Source organism: Gossypium raimondii, chromosome 11, assembly GCF_025698545.1.
Source record: "Gossypium raimondii isolate GPD5lz chromosome 11, ASM2569854v1, whole genome shotgun sequence".
Classification (NCBI taxonomy): Eukaryota; Viridiplantae; Streptophyta; class Magnoliopsida; order Malvales; family Malvaceae; genus Gossypium; species Gossypium raimondii.
Genome location: NC_068575.1, coordinates 29,798,990 through 29,815,014, shown reverse-complemented (window position 1 = coordinate 29,815,014; position 16,025 = coordinate 29,798,990). Strand labels below are relative to the sequence as shown.

Genomic DNA, 16,025 nt, shown 5'->3' with positions numbered 1-16,025 from the left:
GACCGTTTTTACAGACTTTATCAACTAACACATACTGACCTAAAGGGTTCTTTACTTTAACCATAAACTCAGTAGACTCGAAAGACAATTTCTTATCTGAAACTACATACGTATGAGTGCGTTGACCCTGGGTCAATCAAAGCATTAACATTAGTATCAAAAATAGAAAATGTAACAGTGCTCACGTCAGGTGCTGAAGCTTCCTCTCGAGCACGAACCGCATAAGCTCTAGCCAGCTCTCGTGGCTCAGATCTCATAGTAGAGTCTTTCGTCTGAATATGGCTATTACCCGCATTACCAGTGTTTCGGGGTGGTCTCCCTCTTGCAGCTATATTACTCGATCGTGTACTTTGAGCATTTTCCTTATTTGACCTTTCCGGGTAGTGTCTGAGATAATGTTCATATGAACCAAATTTAAAGCAGGACCCGTCTTTCAATCCAGATTCATTGAAGTGTCATCATTACATTGCTGACATTCGGGATTATTATTTCTGACATTGCCCACACTCGCTACAGACGTAGCCTGAGGTTTCGAGCTTGAATGTTGTTTTCCTCGATCTTTCCCAGAATAACCCACCGAAGCTAATGAACTGCCATAATACTCTTTCGACTTCTTCGACGGCGATTGGTATGACTTTCCCACAGATCTCTTTTCTGAATCACAAGCCTCTGAATCAACTTTTCTCTTTGCTTTACTCAGTTCCTCGGCTTTGTGTACCCTGTCAACCAGAACTACAAATTCTTTCAATTCAAGGATCCCGACTAACAGCTTGATGTCTTCGTTTAACCCATCTTAAAACCGTGTGCACATAGCAACCTCTGTCAGTAGACATTCTCGAGCATACTTGTTGAGTTGAACAAATTCTCTCTCATATTCAGATACTGTCATTTGACCTTGTTTCAACTCAATAAATTCTGTACGTTTCTTGTCTAAGAATCTCTGGCTCACATATTTCTTTCAGAATTCAGTATAAAAGAATTCCAAATTTACCCCGATCCCTCAACACAACCGCAACTAAGGTATTCTACCACTGATAAGTCGGATCTTTCAAAAATGATACAACACATTTCAAGCATTGAATCGGTGTACATGATAATTCGTCGAAAACTCTCACCTTATTTTCTAACCAGAATTCAGCTCTTTCAGGGTCATCCTCGATTGTACCTCAGAACTCATCAGATCAACTGAAGGGTTGCTCACTCGTACTAGTTCCAAACCCTGAGAAACTATAAGGATCGATTGGGGTTTGTTCGCACAAACTCGATGAACCATTCATTCATCATTTGAAAGAAGGCTTCCTTAGCCTATTCTCCTTGGCCCTCAGATACGGGCCTACTTCCACTAGACGCTGCTCTGTGAACGGAGGCTTGCGCGTTACTTTCTACTTCATCAGAATCAACTCAGTTGGTTGACATTTTATCTATATTTAAACATAGTTCAAATTGAGTTAGGAGTTATCACACTATCATATGTTAAATAATGGCATGTATTTCTAGACTCATACATGCTACGTTCAGTTCAAGAATTGACTAAACCGTAGCTCTGATACCACTAAATGTAACACCTAACCCATATCCGTCGCCGAAAAAGGATTATAGAGCATTACTGGACAAATGGAACATTAAAATATTTATTTCATACATAATTTAGAACACAATATATTTGCATTCAGTCACATACATAATGTCCCTTAATCTAGCCCTGAGGCCCTATAAATACCCAGAAACAATTTGGGAGCAAATTGGAAACAATCGAAAAGTATATTAAAAAGTTAGAAATTTTCGACTACAAGGGTCACACGGTCGTGTGCCTCACACGACTGAGATATACGCCCGTGTCTCAGGCCGTGTCCTCACCTGTGTAACTCTCTGAGTTGGGTCACACGGCTTGCCACACAGGTGTGTGTGGTTATTTCGAGAGTTACACGGCCTAGCACACGGTCATGTGGCTTGGCCGTGTGACCCAAATCAAATAGTTACATGGGAGAGGACACATGTTAGGACACGACCGAGTGTCCCTATTTCGATTGTGATAGGGCTTGAGATAGGGGCGTATGTTTCTACAGTGTGAGGCACACGGCCTGGCCATACGGCCGTGTGACCTCTGCAGTCTAATTTTTCTAACTTTTTCATATATTTTTTTATTGTTTCCAATTTGGTCCCGAAGTTTCTAAGGCATACCTAGGGCTTCAAGGGCTTGATTAAGGGACGTTATGTATGTGATTGAATTCAAATAGATTATGTTTGAAATGTTTTAATGTTTCGTTTGTATAGTAATGCTCTTTAATACTTTTTCGGCGACGGATACAGGTTAGGGGTGTAACAAATTTTCCCTACTCATGGTAGCTCCGTTAGCAGAGTGTTTGCAAGTTTTTGGTTCATCACTCGAACAATTTTACGCAAAATGAGATGACAAGTGAAGCACCTCATCTTGGTTGCTAAATTCAGTCCCATTTTCAAAATCTTCACTCATAACTTAAGCCATCAGCAAAGTAGAATTTGCTAAATTCTGGTCGGTTCGGTCCTGGGTGTATGTTTCAAAAAATGACAACACTAAAATTTCACAAGGCGTGCCCATGCCACAAAAGAAATTCGATTCTGATTTATTTTTGGATGAAAAGGGATAGCCTCCACCATTATTCTTGGAAAACAACACATAAATAAAATAATAAGCTTATTATTATTTTTATTTTCAACATAAATGAAACTTAATTCAAAATTAAATATATTAAAATAAATAAATATGGATTGCCTCTCAGAAAGCGCTTTTGTTTAACGTTGTTAGATCGACGACCTGAGTGTTATTTGTTTCGTTACTTGAAAATTATTTTTTCCATTACGTGCATTTGGAAGTTCTTGTAGAGAGGTTTCAAACTTTGCCCATTGACCTTGAAGCATTTTTCGGATTTCTCCATCATCAATGGATTGAGGCGTCTTTGAGCTTCTCCATTCAGGTTTGGCTTGTCCTCTATCGAAAGCCTAAATGTTCTGTTAATGACTTGAACTCTAATTTTGGGGCATCCATATGAATGATAGCTTCACTTATTGGCTCTTATAACGTCATTAATTCCTTCATTTTTTCATATTATCAAAATCTAAACTTCTGGAAAGAATAGTTTGTAACTCATCTTCTTCATGATATTCAAAATATAGCTCAGTTAAAGGCTCAATTATATCAACATTAGAAACATTCATAATCGTGATAGGACGGCCCATGGCCTCATAAATATTAAATTTCACCATTTCTCCATCGAACTCCATAGTTAGTGTTCCACTCCGCACATCAATCTTTGTTTGTGCAGTACTAAAGAATGGTCTCCCAAGTAGTATATTGGAAGAATTGGTTGAGTTGTTATCGTCCATGTCGATGATGTAAAAATCTGGAGGAAAAATAAGGGTCCGTTTGTTTACATGTAAAAGGTTTTACGAAAATTTTTTTGTGCATTTTCCTGTGTTTGTTTCACAAAAAATAGCTTGGTCAACAGAAAATAAGCCTTTTTCCTTGTAAAATGACTTACCCTTTTGAAAAACGTAAGTCATTTTCCGGAAAAGAGCTCCTCAATAGATAATTTTACTTTTATATAAAAATTAACTTAAATCAAGTTTAATATTATTATATTTATAATAATTTTTATTTTTATTTTAAAAATATTTACAATATTATATTTTTAATAATATTAAACATATGTATTTAATTATTTATATTTAGTCATATAATAAATTATTAATATAATTAACATAATTTATTATTTGTAATAAATTATTTAATATTTAAATTTTATTTTAATAGTAAATTTTAAAATAATAATTTTAAATAATATTATTCACATATTATTGAAAATATCAATATTAATATTTTAATACTAAATATTTATTAGAATTATAAATATATTAATAATAAATGTTTTGTAGTATAAATGTTAAAATATGTCATAAGTCTATATACTCTTCACAAATTTACAATTTAGTTTCGTACTTTTAATTTCAAGAATTTAGTCCTCTACTTTCTAGATTTGAAAATCAAGTCCAATTCTTTGACATTGTTGATTTTTTGTCAATTTTGTTAATGTCACATTTTAAATAAAAATACTCAGTTGGTAGTCATGTAACTAAAAATGATCATTGCAATGAACCTAAATTTAACAAAATATTATTAATATATGTAAAAACAATGTAAAATATAAAATTATAGATATAAAATAAACTCAATTAAATAATGAAAAAATAAAAAAATCTCAAATGTATGTTTGTTTAATTGAGAATGACTTTTATGAAATATTTTTAAAGGGCCTGCCAAATAAAAGAAAATATTTTACACAGATTCATCCAAACACCAGAAAATATTAGCTTTTCCAGAAAAGTAAGTCATTTTCCAGAAATCATTTTTCAGAAGCCATTTTCAGTGAAACAAACGAAGCCTAAGTTCATTTACCTTAACAAGAACATATTGCAGCACTCCTTTTGGATACCTTACAAAACTATCTACAAGCTGAATGATTACATCTGTTTATTTCAAAGGTCCCGTGTTTAGTAGTTTATAAATAGAAAAAGGCATAATGTTAATAGATGCACCTAAATTGCACATGGATTTTTAATTCCTACACTACCTATTTTTCAAAATATGGAAAACATACCTTGGTCCTTACACTTAGGTGGGATTTTCTTTTTGAAAGCAAATGAGACATTTTCTTCGACACTCACTTTTTCATTACCCAGGAGCTTCTTATTACTTGTGCATAATTTTTTTACGAATTTTGCATATCGTAGAATTTGTTTAATCGCATCAAGAAGAGGAATGTTTATTTCTACTTTCCAGAAAGTGTCAAGGATCCCTTTTTCTTCTCACTCCTTTTTACACTGGACGAGTCTTTTAGGAAATGGAGGCAATACTATAGATGACTTCTAAGGAGTCAAATTTGTAGTGGACACTCGATTGGGCATCCTTCTTTCCTATTCTACATTGTGGGTACGATTCGTGTTAGGAGCTAACTTCAAAACTGTTCCACTGCTCAAAGTCATAGCACTTCCATTATGTCGAGGATTAGGTTCAGTCTGAGATGACAACTTACCTTGGGACTCCAGACAACTTACCGACAGCACAATCTTACTCATTTTTTATCTATTTCCTACAAATGTATGTTAGTTTTCTATTGAAATTTTTTAGTACTAATGATTTTGGATGTCGTAAATGTTGGCTCATAAGCGGCTTTTGTTGGTATGACTAATTGAATCGAGGATTCGACCCATAACTCAGATTTGGATGATCTTTCAACCCCAAATTATATATGTTTAAATAGAGATCATATCGCCTTTGGGATGACCCTAGAAAGTTCCCAGCAACATTCACTTAATCTGTCGAACCTGTAAACTCTAATTTATATTGGGTTTTTATGGTTGTTTTTTTGCCCCTTTTAACTTAAAAATAATATAAATCCCGAGTATTTGATCACTAATTGAGTGGAGTTTGTTTATATTTCAATAATGGGTATCATTTAGTGAAGAAAGTTATTTTATGTTATTTTGTATTAAATTTATGCATAGTTTAATTGTTTTTGGCTACTTATTGATCGTGACATTATTTAATATAATTGGACTGAGAAAATTATGCATGATTTATTCATAAAATAAAGTTAAATGGGCATGCCCAAATTCACTCTATATGGATGACAAACATATGTAAAATGGTTCACCAAGAGGTTGTTTTTTGTCTAATTGAAAATGGATCAACTGATGGACAAGTCTGGTAAGTAATTGGGTCACCAAATCGTCCAAAGAAGGGAAAATATGTCCAATTTGGAAAAGGCATTTGGAATACTTAGAAATTCATTTTGGAAGATTTACTGGAGGCTTATACACTTGTAAACAAATCAGAGATGGCCCACCAACTGTGGCAAAGAAATTGTCCAACTCTTGCTTGATTCAAGCATGATATCATGCATGAATAAAACAACGAAACAACTCATTCTTCCACAATATGTGGCTGGCACAACAAAGGAGTAAATGGAGGGATTTTTCACAGTATTTTTAGTAAACTCATCACCAACCTTCACTATAAATACCCACCTCCATTCCCCATTTGAAATCATCCCTCACCCCTCACTTAACATTCATCCTTCATTTCCTTTTATCATTCACTAACCTCTCATTTTCTCTCATTCAAAAACCATCCTTTTAGTTAGGAATTCCTTAAGAAAATTCTTTCTTGGCTGGCCACCTTGAGAGGCATCTTGCAAAGAAGCAATTATGAGGATCGGAGAAAGCCATCATGATCAATTTCGGAGGACTGCCAAAATTATTTTTAGTGTTTTCTTCCTTAATATTTATTGTTGTTCTTGTTATTTAACATGTTTGCAATTTTATTTAATGTTTTTCATTAAAAATGGTAGCTTAATTTTGTTTAGCTTGGTTGATTGCTCAATTCAATAAAGTTTATTTAAATCATGTTATGATGTTCTGTGCCTCAGTCGATCATGTTTTTAAGTAAACTCAAGCATGTATTTCATTCATATGTGATCGAATGCATTATGTTTAATTAAGCGATCCTAACCTGACGACGACTAGTGGAAGCAATAATTGAAAAGTGCATGCTAAATTTAGATCCTAACTCGACTAAATTAAATGTTCATAATAACTCAAAAGAGCTCTATTGTCTTGCATAGTTTTTAGGTTTATGTGATTAAATTGTTTCAAACCTAACCCATCCATGTTAATTCACATGAATTATAAGAAACCCTTAGTTGAATATGATCAATAAAATGCATGTTTTTCTAAGTAAAAGATTCTGAAATGACTTAATATTGGTTTCAAACTCATGAAAGATCGAGTTGCTATGGAATCTGTTCTGGAACATTATTAGCATGATGAATATGAACTAAGTTAATTGATGTGATTATTCTAGACTATTCATGTTGTCAGTGTTGAAATCTTGTAAATTCTATTGCTAAATCCATCTCAGTCATTTTATTGCATACATTGCAATTAGGGATCGTTTTGCATCTAGATAGTTATATTTACTTAACATCAACCAATCAACACTATTGTGTTTTTCTCACCAAATTGTTAACTTTAATTTTACAAAATATTGATTAACATATACAGTCCTTGTGGAGAAAATAACTCTTATACTTACTTATTACTTGATAATGACTGTGTAGAATTGCACAAGCCACGCGTTACAAGTTTTTGGAATTGTTGCTGGGGACTGTTGCCTTAATCATTTTTGTGAAATTATTCTTTGCAATCTGGTTTTTATTTTATATTTATTTAATTTCTAACTTTACTAATTAATTCTTTAATTCTTTATTTTATTCTTTATTATCTATTTTTTTATTTTCTTTTCAGGTCTTAATGAGTATAGATCGAATCACCGGTTTGCTCTCTGTAGACCTTGAATTCGAATAGGCAATTAGACAAAGAAGACGAGAAAGATTAGCCTAGAGACAAGTTGTAGAAATGAACCTTGAGAATCGAAACGGTGTTCAAGAGAATGGAGTCGCTAATGCTCAAAATTCGATCCTTATTGCTGATGATAGGGATCAACCCATAAGATAGTATGTCAAGCCACTTTTTAACGAACTAAATTCAAGAATTAGGAGACCAAAGATTTAGGCACTGTAATTTGAATTAAAGCCTGTGATGTATCAGATGCTTCAAACAATAGTTCAATTCAGTGGAATGCCTACAAAAGATCCACATCTTCACCCTCAATTATTTATGGAGTTGAGTGATTCCTTCAAGATAGCTGGTGCAACTAAAGACTCACTGAGGTGAATTTGTTTCCATACTCATTGCGAGTTTGAGCATGAACATGGCTTAATTTGTTGCCATCCAATTCAAAATTTACTTTGCAAGAATTAGTGTAAAGCTTTCTGGTAAAGTATTTCCCACCTAGCAAAAATGCTAAGTTGTGGAATGAGATCACCAGTTTTCAGCAGATGGATGATGACTCCCTATATGAGGCGTGGAAAAGATTTAAAAAGCTACTCATAAATGCTCTCACCATGGGATTCCGCATTGCATCAAGTTGGAAACATTTTATAATGGTCTCAACGCACACACAATGTTGGTGGTAGATACTTCTGTGAATGGTGATGTTGGTGGTAGATGCTTCTGTGAATGGTGTTCTCTTGTCAAAATCTTATATTGAGGCTTATGAGATCATCGAGAGAATAGCCAGTAACAATTACCAGTAGTCGACAAATTAAGAAGCTTCAGGAAGACGAATAGCCGAAGTGTAAGAAGTATTACTTCAATCTCAGCTCAAGTATTGTCTATCTCTTCAATGTTGAAACAGTTTACTACTAACAGTTTAAATTATGTTACAGCTCAGCCACTAATTCATTACGAAGGAGGTGGATTGAACAACAATAACATTCGTCATAGATCAAATCAACCTCTTGGTTTTAATCAACAAGTTCAAAAACCATCGCAAGTTGAATCTTCCAATAAGTTAGAGAATTTGTTGAAGACATACATTGCTAGAAATGATGTCTCGATTTAAGGCCAAGAAACAACATTAGAGAAATTGGAAAATCAAGTGGGACAATTAGCTAATGAGCTTCGAAGCAAACCCCAAGGTGCTGTACCAAGCAATGTAAAAAATCTTCTACTAGTCGGATCTTCTAATAATATTGAGAGCTTATTAAAAGCATACATGGCGATGAATGATGCAACTTTGAGAAATTTGGAGAATCAGATGGGGCAGTTAGCTAAAAAAATTTGAAATAGACCACAAAGATCTTTGCCCAGTGACACGAAAAACCTAATAAAATAGGGAATTTAGTAGTAGCCTAACCCCTACTATAAATTTTGAATGTAAGCTTTGTCATACCTATGTTATCTTGTGATCTATGTGCATGTGATATGCGGTTATGATAACTATTGTGAAAGTGAAAATGTGTACATGTTATTTATGTGTTAAATCTTAGTGACAGTGTGTTTGCTAAATATGCAAATATGCTGTGATAGTGCACAAATAATAGGTAAGTGATATGTGTTTGATTTTGAATATTTTGGCCTTGTGATCTTGAAACCGTTGGATATAATTGGCACGCCAAAGGATTGTGAGTACTCAGTTATATGTATAGTGATTTTTGGCGATGAGGACCTGGGACATGTTGGAGGAATAAGGGAATGTGAGCGAAGCTCTATTCAATGGGATATGTGAGGAGAAATAAGGAGAGTGTTAGCTTTATGCTTCACTTCTGAGACATGTTTGACTCTATGAGTCTATATGGTATGTTGGAGATTCGTATATCTGATGAGTGATGATAGAGTTCGCTTTTACGTTTCATAGCTCAAGTGCCAATTTATCTATAAACATGTTTTTGAGTAATGTGATATATGCTTGAATGTTATGTGGTTATATGAGTATTTTGATATATGCTTAAATGTTATGTGATTATATGAGTATTGTGATATATGTTTAAATGTTATGTAATTATATGTGTAATGTGATATATGCTTGAAAGTGAATATGATTACCATGTAACTGAATTAGTAATAATGCCCGAGTAAGTATAATATGACACTAGAGTTAGAACTGTTGAGGTTGTGCTATATGATTGTTTCGTTAAAACTTGATGAATTGTTTTCATGGTAGTTGTTCTATGCTTTCACTGAGCCAGTGTGAAAGGTGTGGTTTTCGAGGGGTGACCCAAGCAAGACGTTAGCTTTATTTTGTAAGTGTTATTAATTCATTTATGTTTTGGGAAAAGAAAGGCAATGTGGTAGAATTGTTGCATGAATTTTACCATGATATTTTGGATTTTTCCATAGTTTATTTGTTCTCAAGATTTACAGGTTTGAATCGTGATATGTTGATTATTGCTCGGACTTATTCTCGATTTTTGAAACTACGATTATAGTCATTTGGGCGTTTATTTGATATGGTAAAAGATGCATGTTGAATAGATTCATGTTGGAATCATTTATATGCTTAAATATGTTTAATCTTTACTGTCTAGAGTAGAGGTATCGATATTCGTGTTTTAAAAACGATACTCTATGATTTCGAAGTGTGTAGGAAGTCTGAATCGTAAATTGGAAACGATACCCTATCACGTGTTTCAATAGTTGGGGTAATTTTATCGATACATTTTCAATTGTACCGATATTTTCTTGTGTTTGATTTTAGACGAGAAACAGAATAGTATTTGGTACCGATTTTACAAACGGTATCGATACCGTACCAGGAAAATATCGATACCCTTATCCTTGTATCGATACCTAAGTGATTGTCTTGGAAATTTTGCTAAGTAGTCCTAATGCATCTGTAATTATTATTATAAGTTTATTTAATGTATGTTTGGCATGTTTTAATAATGATTAATACATGTTCGACTGGAAATTTAGAAGATCAGTGATAAAGAGGATGATTTCTTAATAATGTGACAATTTACTATAAGTATAATGTGTGATGGTGGTGTGACATCCTAATAATCGAGCTCGGTGACCAGGCCGGGTATGTGGTGTTACATTCCTACACCAGAGAAGCCAGACTCTGCAAATTTCAAAGAGGTAAAATCTAAATTAGAGAATTATGATAAGCTAACCCCTTCGTTAGATGTAGATATATTACCTTAGAAGAGTTGTCCAGTCCAAGCCAAAGTTCCACAACCTTCATATCCTCAAAGACACCAGCAACATAAGCAACAACATGATACTCAATTTAAGTGTATGTTTGATGTATTGAAATAGCTACGTATCAACATTCTGTTGGTGGAAGTGTTGGAGAAAATGCCAAACTATGTGAAAGGTATGAAGGAATTTCTATCTAAGAAGAGAAGGCTTGGGGAATTTGAAATTGTAGCCATGACTATACAATGAAAATTATTTTTTCAGAACAAGTTGCCTTTTAAGTTGAAGGATCTAAGAAGTTTCACCATACCTTGCAATATTGAAGAATCCTATTGTGGTAAGGCTTTGTGCAATTTGGGATCGAGTATCAACTTGATGCCTACGTTAATGATTAGATGATTAGGTATTGGTAAGGCTAGACCGGCTACAATTACACTCCAACTAAGGGACCGATCTTTGGCATACCCAGAAGGAAATATCAAGGATGTTTTGGTACTTGTTTATAAGTTCATATTTCGTACTGACTTTATTATATTAGATTTTGACGCAGATGAAAAAGTACCAATCATCCTAAGAAGACCTTTCTTTGCAACCGATAGGGCGACAATGAATTTACAGAAAGGTGAACTCACCATGTGAGTTTAAGATGAAAAAGTGACTTGTAATGTACTTCAGGCCGTAAGATCTCTTGATGAGGTTGAATATTGTTCTGCTGTCTCCAAGGATGATTCACCGGTTCCTGTAAAATTAGAATACGATGATCTATTAGAAGGTATTTCATCTGACTCTCCACATCAAGATGAGGATGAAACATATTTAGAAGCTAACTCAGAAGGATTCAGTTCAAAAGCTCAGTTCAAATCATTAGAGCTATCATCACATTAGTACAAGAAACCCAACCCATAAAGAAAGAGTCACTCGAGTTTGACTTAATGGTTTTGAAAGGGTCAATAGATGCTGAAAAGAGTTTTGTTGAGGGACAAAATAAATTGATCCAATCTTGAGTATTTGATCTTGGGAAACTCATGTCTCGATGGTCAAAAGCTAGGATCATGGATCCCATCTATAACATTCAATGGGTGAGACATGTATCAAAGAAAGAAGATATCACAAAAAATACGTTGACTCCATTAAGGATCATTACGGGTAGGCAGATTTGTATGAATGACAGGAAGTCGAGCAAAGCAATGCAGATGGATATGATTGGTATGATAAATTGCCATTTGACATCACCTTTGTCAGTGACAATCATCAATAACATTGAGGGAGTTCTCTTCACTCTCTATGTCGTTAATTTATTTTCAGTTTTTTTTTCTTTCATTTGAATAAATGGCATGATTAGAAAATTTTTCTTGAATTAGTACATTGAATTAATTCTGTCTAAGAAGATTGGAACTTAAGTGAGACCATTTGTGACCCCTCCAACTTTTCTTGGGAATTTAATTTGATGTAATTTTTTGAAAAGAAATTTTCTAAATAGCCTAAAAGGAATTTTAATTTTAATTTTCAATTTCAAGTTTTTTTATTTTTTATGTTCAATAAGAGGGTCAAGTTGGCCCAAGGTTTAATCAGTTTATTTCTATCAAAATTGCTGAAATAAAATTTTTGCAGTTTTAGGCTCGATGCTAGAACACTGATGAGGAGAATAATATCCAACACTTGCTGCCCCTTTCCTTCACCGCAACATCACTTCCCCACATTGCAACAATCTAAAAAAAGCGGGGATGACAAAAATAAAAAAAAAGGGGAGAAATTTCTTTTATTTCTTTTTCTTTAGTATTTATTTTGAAGCATTTATATTTTTAGTTAGCATTTTGTTTTCACATAATAAGTAGGAAATTGCAAACATGAATAAATTAAACTCAATCTGTCTTTTCTAATAAAAAGCAGAATAGTGTGTTACTGCGAATGAACATGTCTAGGATTGGATTGTTAAGAAAGACTTGGTACTTAATTAGTCTTCATGACTCACCTCTCTTTTCTTGCTATATTTTCTGGTGTTCAGTTCTCATTCATTACTTTGTTTACATAATAAGGACATTGCTTCATTTTAAAGGGGGTAAGGCAATATTTACATGAATTTTAATTTTTTCTTAAGTATGATTCGATGTTTATACATAAGTATGCTGAAATAAAATGATGTTCAGAAAAAATATTTGTTTATAAGTTAGCTCAAAATACAAGTATGATTTCTTCTTTTTCTGAGTTTTTTTATGTTATCTTGAGTCATGGAATGGTTGTATGTTCTTAGGTTTTATGTAGTTTTAGCCATGAAAATTGAATTTCCTTAGAAATAGACATGCATGAATGTTTAATTCCTTAGAATTGACTTAGTAACTTTCTTGAGGCGAAATCCTAGGAGACATTAGAATCTAAACATGATTTAGGCACAATGTTCTTTGGATCGTTTGAGCCTTTCAAGCATATCATATGAATTTGACCCTTGAAACTTTAGTTTGAGCTTTTAAGCATATTTTATTGATATTCACCTACATCATAAGCCATATTACTATCTTTTTAATTTTTATCATATTTTTTACACCTATCTTAACTGTACTTGTCTTGGTGAGCAAAGATTGAGGAAAAATTTAGAAATATGTATATGTTCTCCGTGTGTTTAAAAAAAAAGAGAGAAAAATCTCCGTTCAAATGTAAAAAAAAAGAAAAATAAATACTGAAGATATTGAGAAGCCTTGTTGGGAATAAAACTTCAAATTAAGTTTAGGGGTGTTGAAACCGATTAGTAAGAAGGATGTACCTCGAAAAGATTCAAGGCAAAGTTAAGGTTAAGATTATTGAACCTAAAAAGTCAATTGTTTTTATCCCTACCTTAAGCCTAGCCCCATTACAACCCTATAAAAGACCTATTGATTTTGATAATTATGCCGACTACATTAGTGTTGAGGAATTGCTAAGTCCAACATATGAAGACCATTAATTAAACCTTGTGATTGTTTTGCCTAATTGATAAAGAAACTTTAATTGAGTGGTAAAATCTTGTATGATCTTGAAAAGCATGCAGTCTATGACTTATGCTAGCATTTTCCCGCACTTAGTATAAAATTTTGAAATAATGTTTGCATGGGAGTGACTTATCAATAAAAAAAGTTTGTGAACATGGTTCTGTTGATAAATGTTTATGTGCAAAATTTAATTCTACTTAAGGATTTTATTTTCACCTATTGCAAGATTGTCTTATCTAAATTATTGTTTTACATTACACAGGACTGGTAATGGGTTAAGTTTGGGGGTGTGTAAACTCTAACTTATATAAGGTTTTTATGATTGCTTTTGACACCTTTTAACTTAAAAATAATATAAATCCCAAGTCTTTGATCACTAATTGAGTGGATTTTGTTTGTATTTCAATAATGGGCATCATTTAATGCAGAAATTTATTTTATGTTATTTTGCATTAAATTTATGCATAATTTAATTATCTTTAACTACTTATTGATCTTGACATTATTTAATGCAGTTGGACCAAGGAAATTATGCATGATTTATTCATAAAATAAAGTTACTTGGACATGCCGAAATTCACTCTACATGGACGAAAAACACATGTAAAATAGGTTATGAACAAGTTGATTTTGATCTAATTGAAAATGGATCAATTGATGGACAAGTCTGGTAAGCAATTGAGTCACCAAACTGTTCAAACAAGGGAGAACTAGACCAAATTCAGCAAAGGCATTTGGATTACTCAAAAATTCATTTTTGGGAGATTTACTAGAGGGACCTACACTTGCAAACAAATTAGAAAACGTCCCACCAACTTTGGCCAAGAAATCGTCCACCCCTTACTTAATTCAAGCATGAATCAAGCAACCAAATAACTCCCTCTTCCACAATAAGTGGATGGCGAAGGAAATAAGTAAATTGGGGTATTTTTCACACTATTTTTAGTAAACTCATCCACCAACCTTCACTATAAATACCCACATCTATTCCCTATTTCAACTTATCCATCATACTTCACTTAACATTCATCATTCATTTCCTCTAATCATTCACTAACCTCTCATTTTCTCTCATTCATAAATCCTTCATGTTCCCCTTCATTTAGTTAGTAATTCATTGAGAAATTTCTCTCTTGGCTAGCCACCTTGAGGAGCATATTACGAAGGAGCAATTATGAGGATTGAAGGAAGCCACCATGATCAATTTCGGAGGATTACCAAAATTATTCTGAGTTTTTTCTTCCGTAATCTTTATTGTTGTTCTTGTTATTCAACATGTTTTCAATTTCTTGTAATGTTTTTTCATTAACAATGGTAGCTTAAATTTTGTTTAGCTAGGATGATTGCATCAATTCAATAAAGTTTATTTAAAACATGTTATGATGTTCTATGCCTCAGTCAATCATGTTTCTAATTAAACTCAAACATGTATTTAATTCATACGTGATTGAATGCATTAGAATTAGTTAAGCGATCCTAAACAGACGACGACTAGTGGAAGCAATAATTGAAAAGTGCATGCTTAATTTAGATCATAACCCTACTAAATTAAAGGTTCATAATAACTCGAAAACGTTCTATTATCTTGCATGATTAAATTGTTTTAAACCTAACTCGTCCCTGTTACTTCATACAAATCCTAAGAAACCCTTAGTTGAATATTATTAGTAAAATGCATGTTTTTCTAAGTAAAAGATTTTGAAAGGACTTAATATTGGTTTCAAACTCATGAAAGATTGAGTTTGCATGGAATATGTTCTGGAACATTATTAACATGATGAAAATAAACTAAGTTAATTGATGAGATTTTTCTAGACTATTCATGTTGTCGTTGTTGAAATCTTGTGAATTCTACTGCTAAATCCATCTCATTCATTTTATTGCATACATTGCATTTAGGGATCATTTTGCATCTAGATAGTTATTGTTACTTAAAATCAACCAATCAAAACTATTGTGCTTTTTGCACCAAATTGTTAACTTTAATTTTACAAAATATTGATTAACATATACAGTCCCCGTGGAGGCGATAACTCTTATACTTATTTATTACTTTGTAATGACTGTGTACACTTGCACAAACCACGCGTTACATAACCCTCGTGTAAAATAGGACATGAGTCCATCAAGTGATCTAGCATAGCACAAATTCCGTATAACTGTGATGAACTTGTTGTATCTGTAAAAAAATTTTGAACAACATTAGTAAGTTTATCAATTTTATCTTATAAAGATTGAGTACTTAACCCATGAACCTGTCTCGTGGGTTCTGTAGCGGATCAAAATTGTTGACAATTCACAACGATGGTCGAAATTAACTATCTGCTCTCTGAGGCTTGATATTTACACTTGCCCCTCCACTAGCAGCATCCATCATCTTCATTTCCATTGGGAGTAACCCCACATAGAAATACTACAAAAGCAATTGTTTTGTTAGGCCATGTTGTGGACAACTTGCACACAACTTCTTGTGCCGCTTCTCGT

The 16,025-nt window shown here is 33.2% G+C and overlaps 1 non-coding gene across 1 annotated transcript; it reads right to left on the bottom strand.

The window, feature by feature from the left end:
• Window positions 1–7,901: 7,901 nt before the first annotated feature.
• LOC128035134 (small nucleolar RNA R71) lies at window positions 7,902–8,007 on the bottom strand. The gene has a single exon (XR_008191536.1). It is a non-coding gene; the product is annotated as a small nucleolar RNA R71 (small nucleolar RNA).
• Between the last annotated feature and the right edge of the window lie 8,018 nt (window positions 8,008–16,025).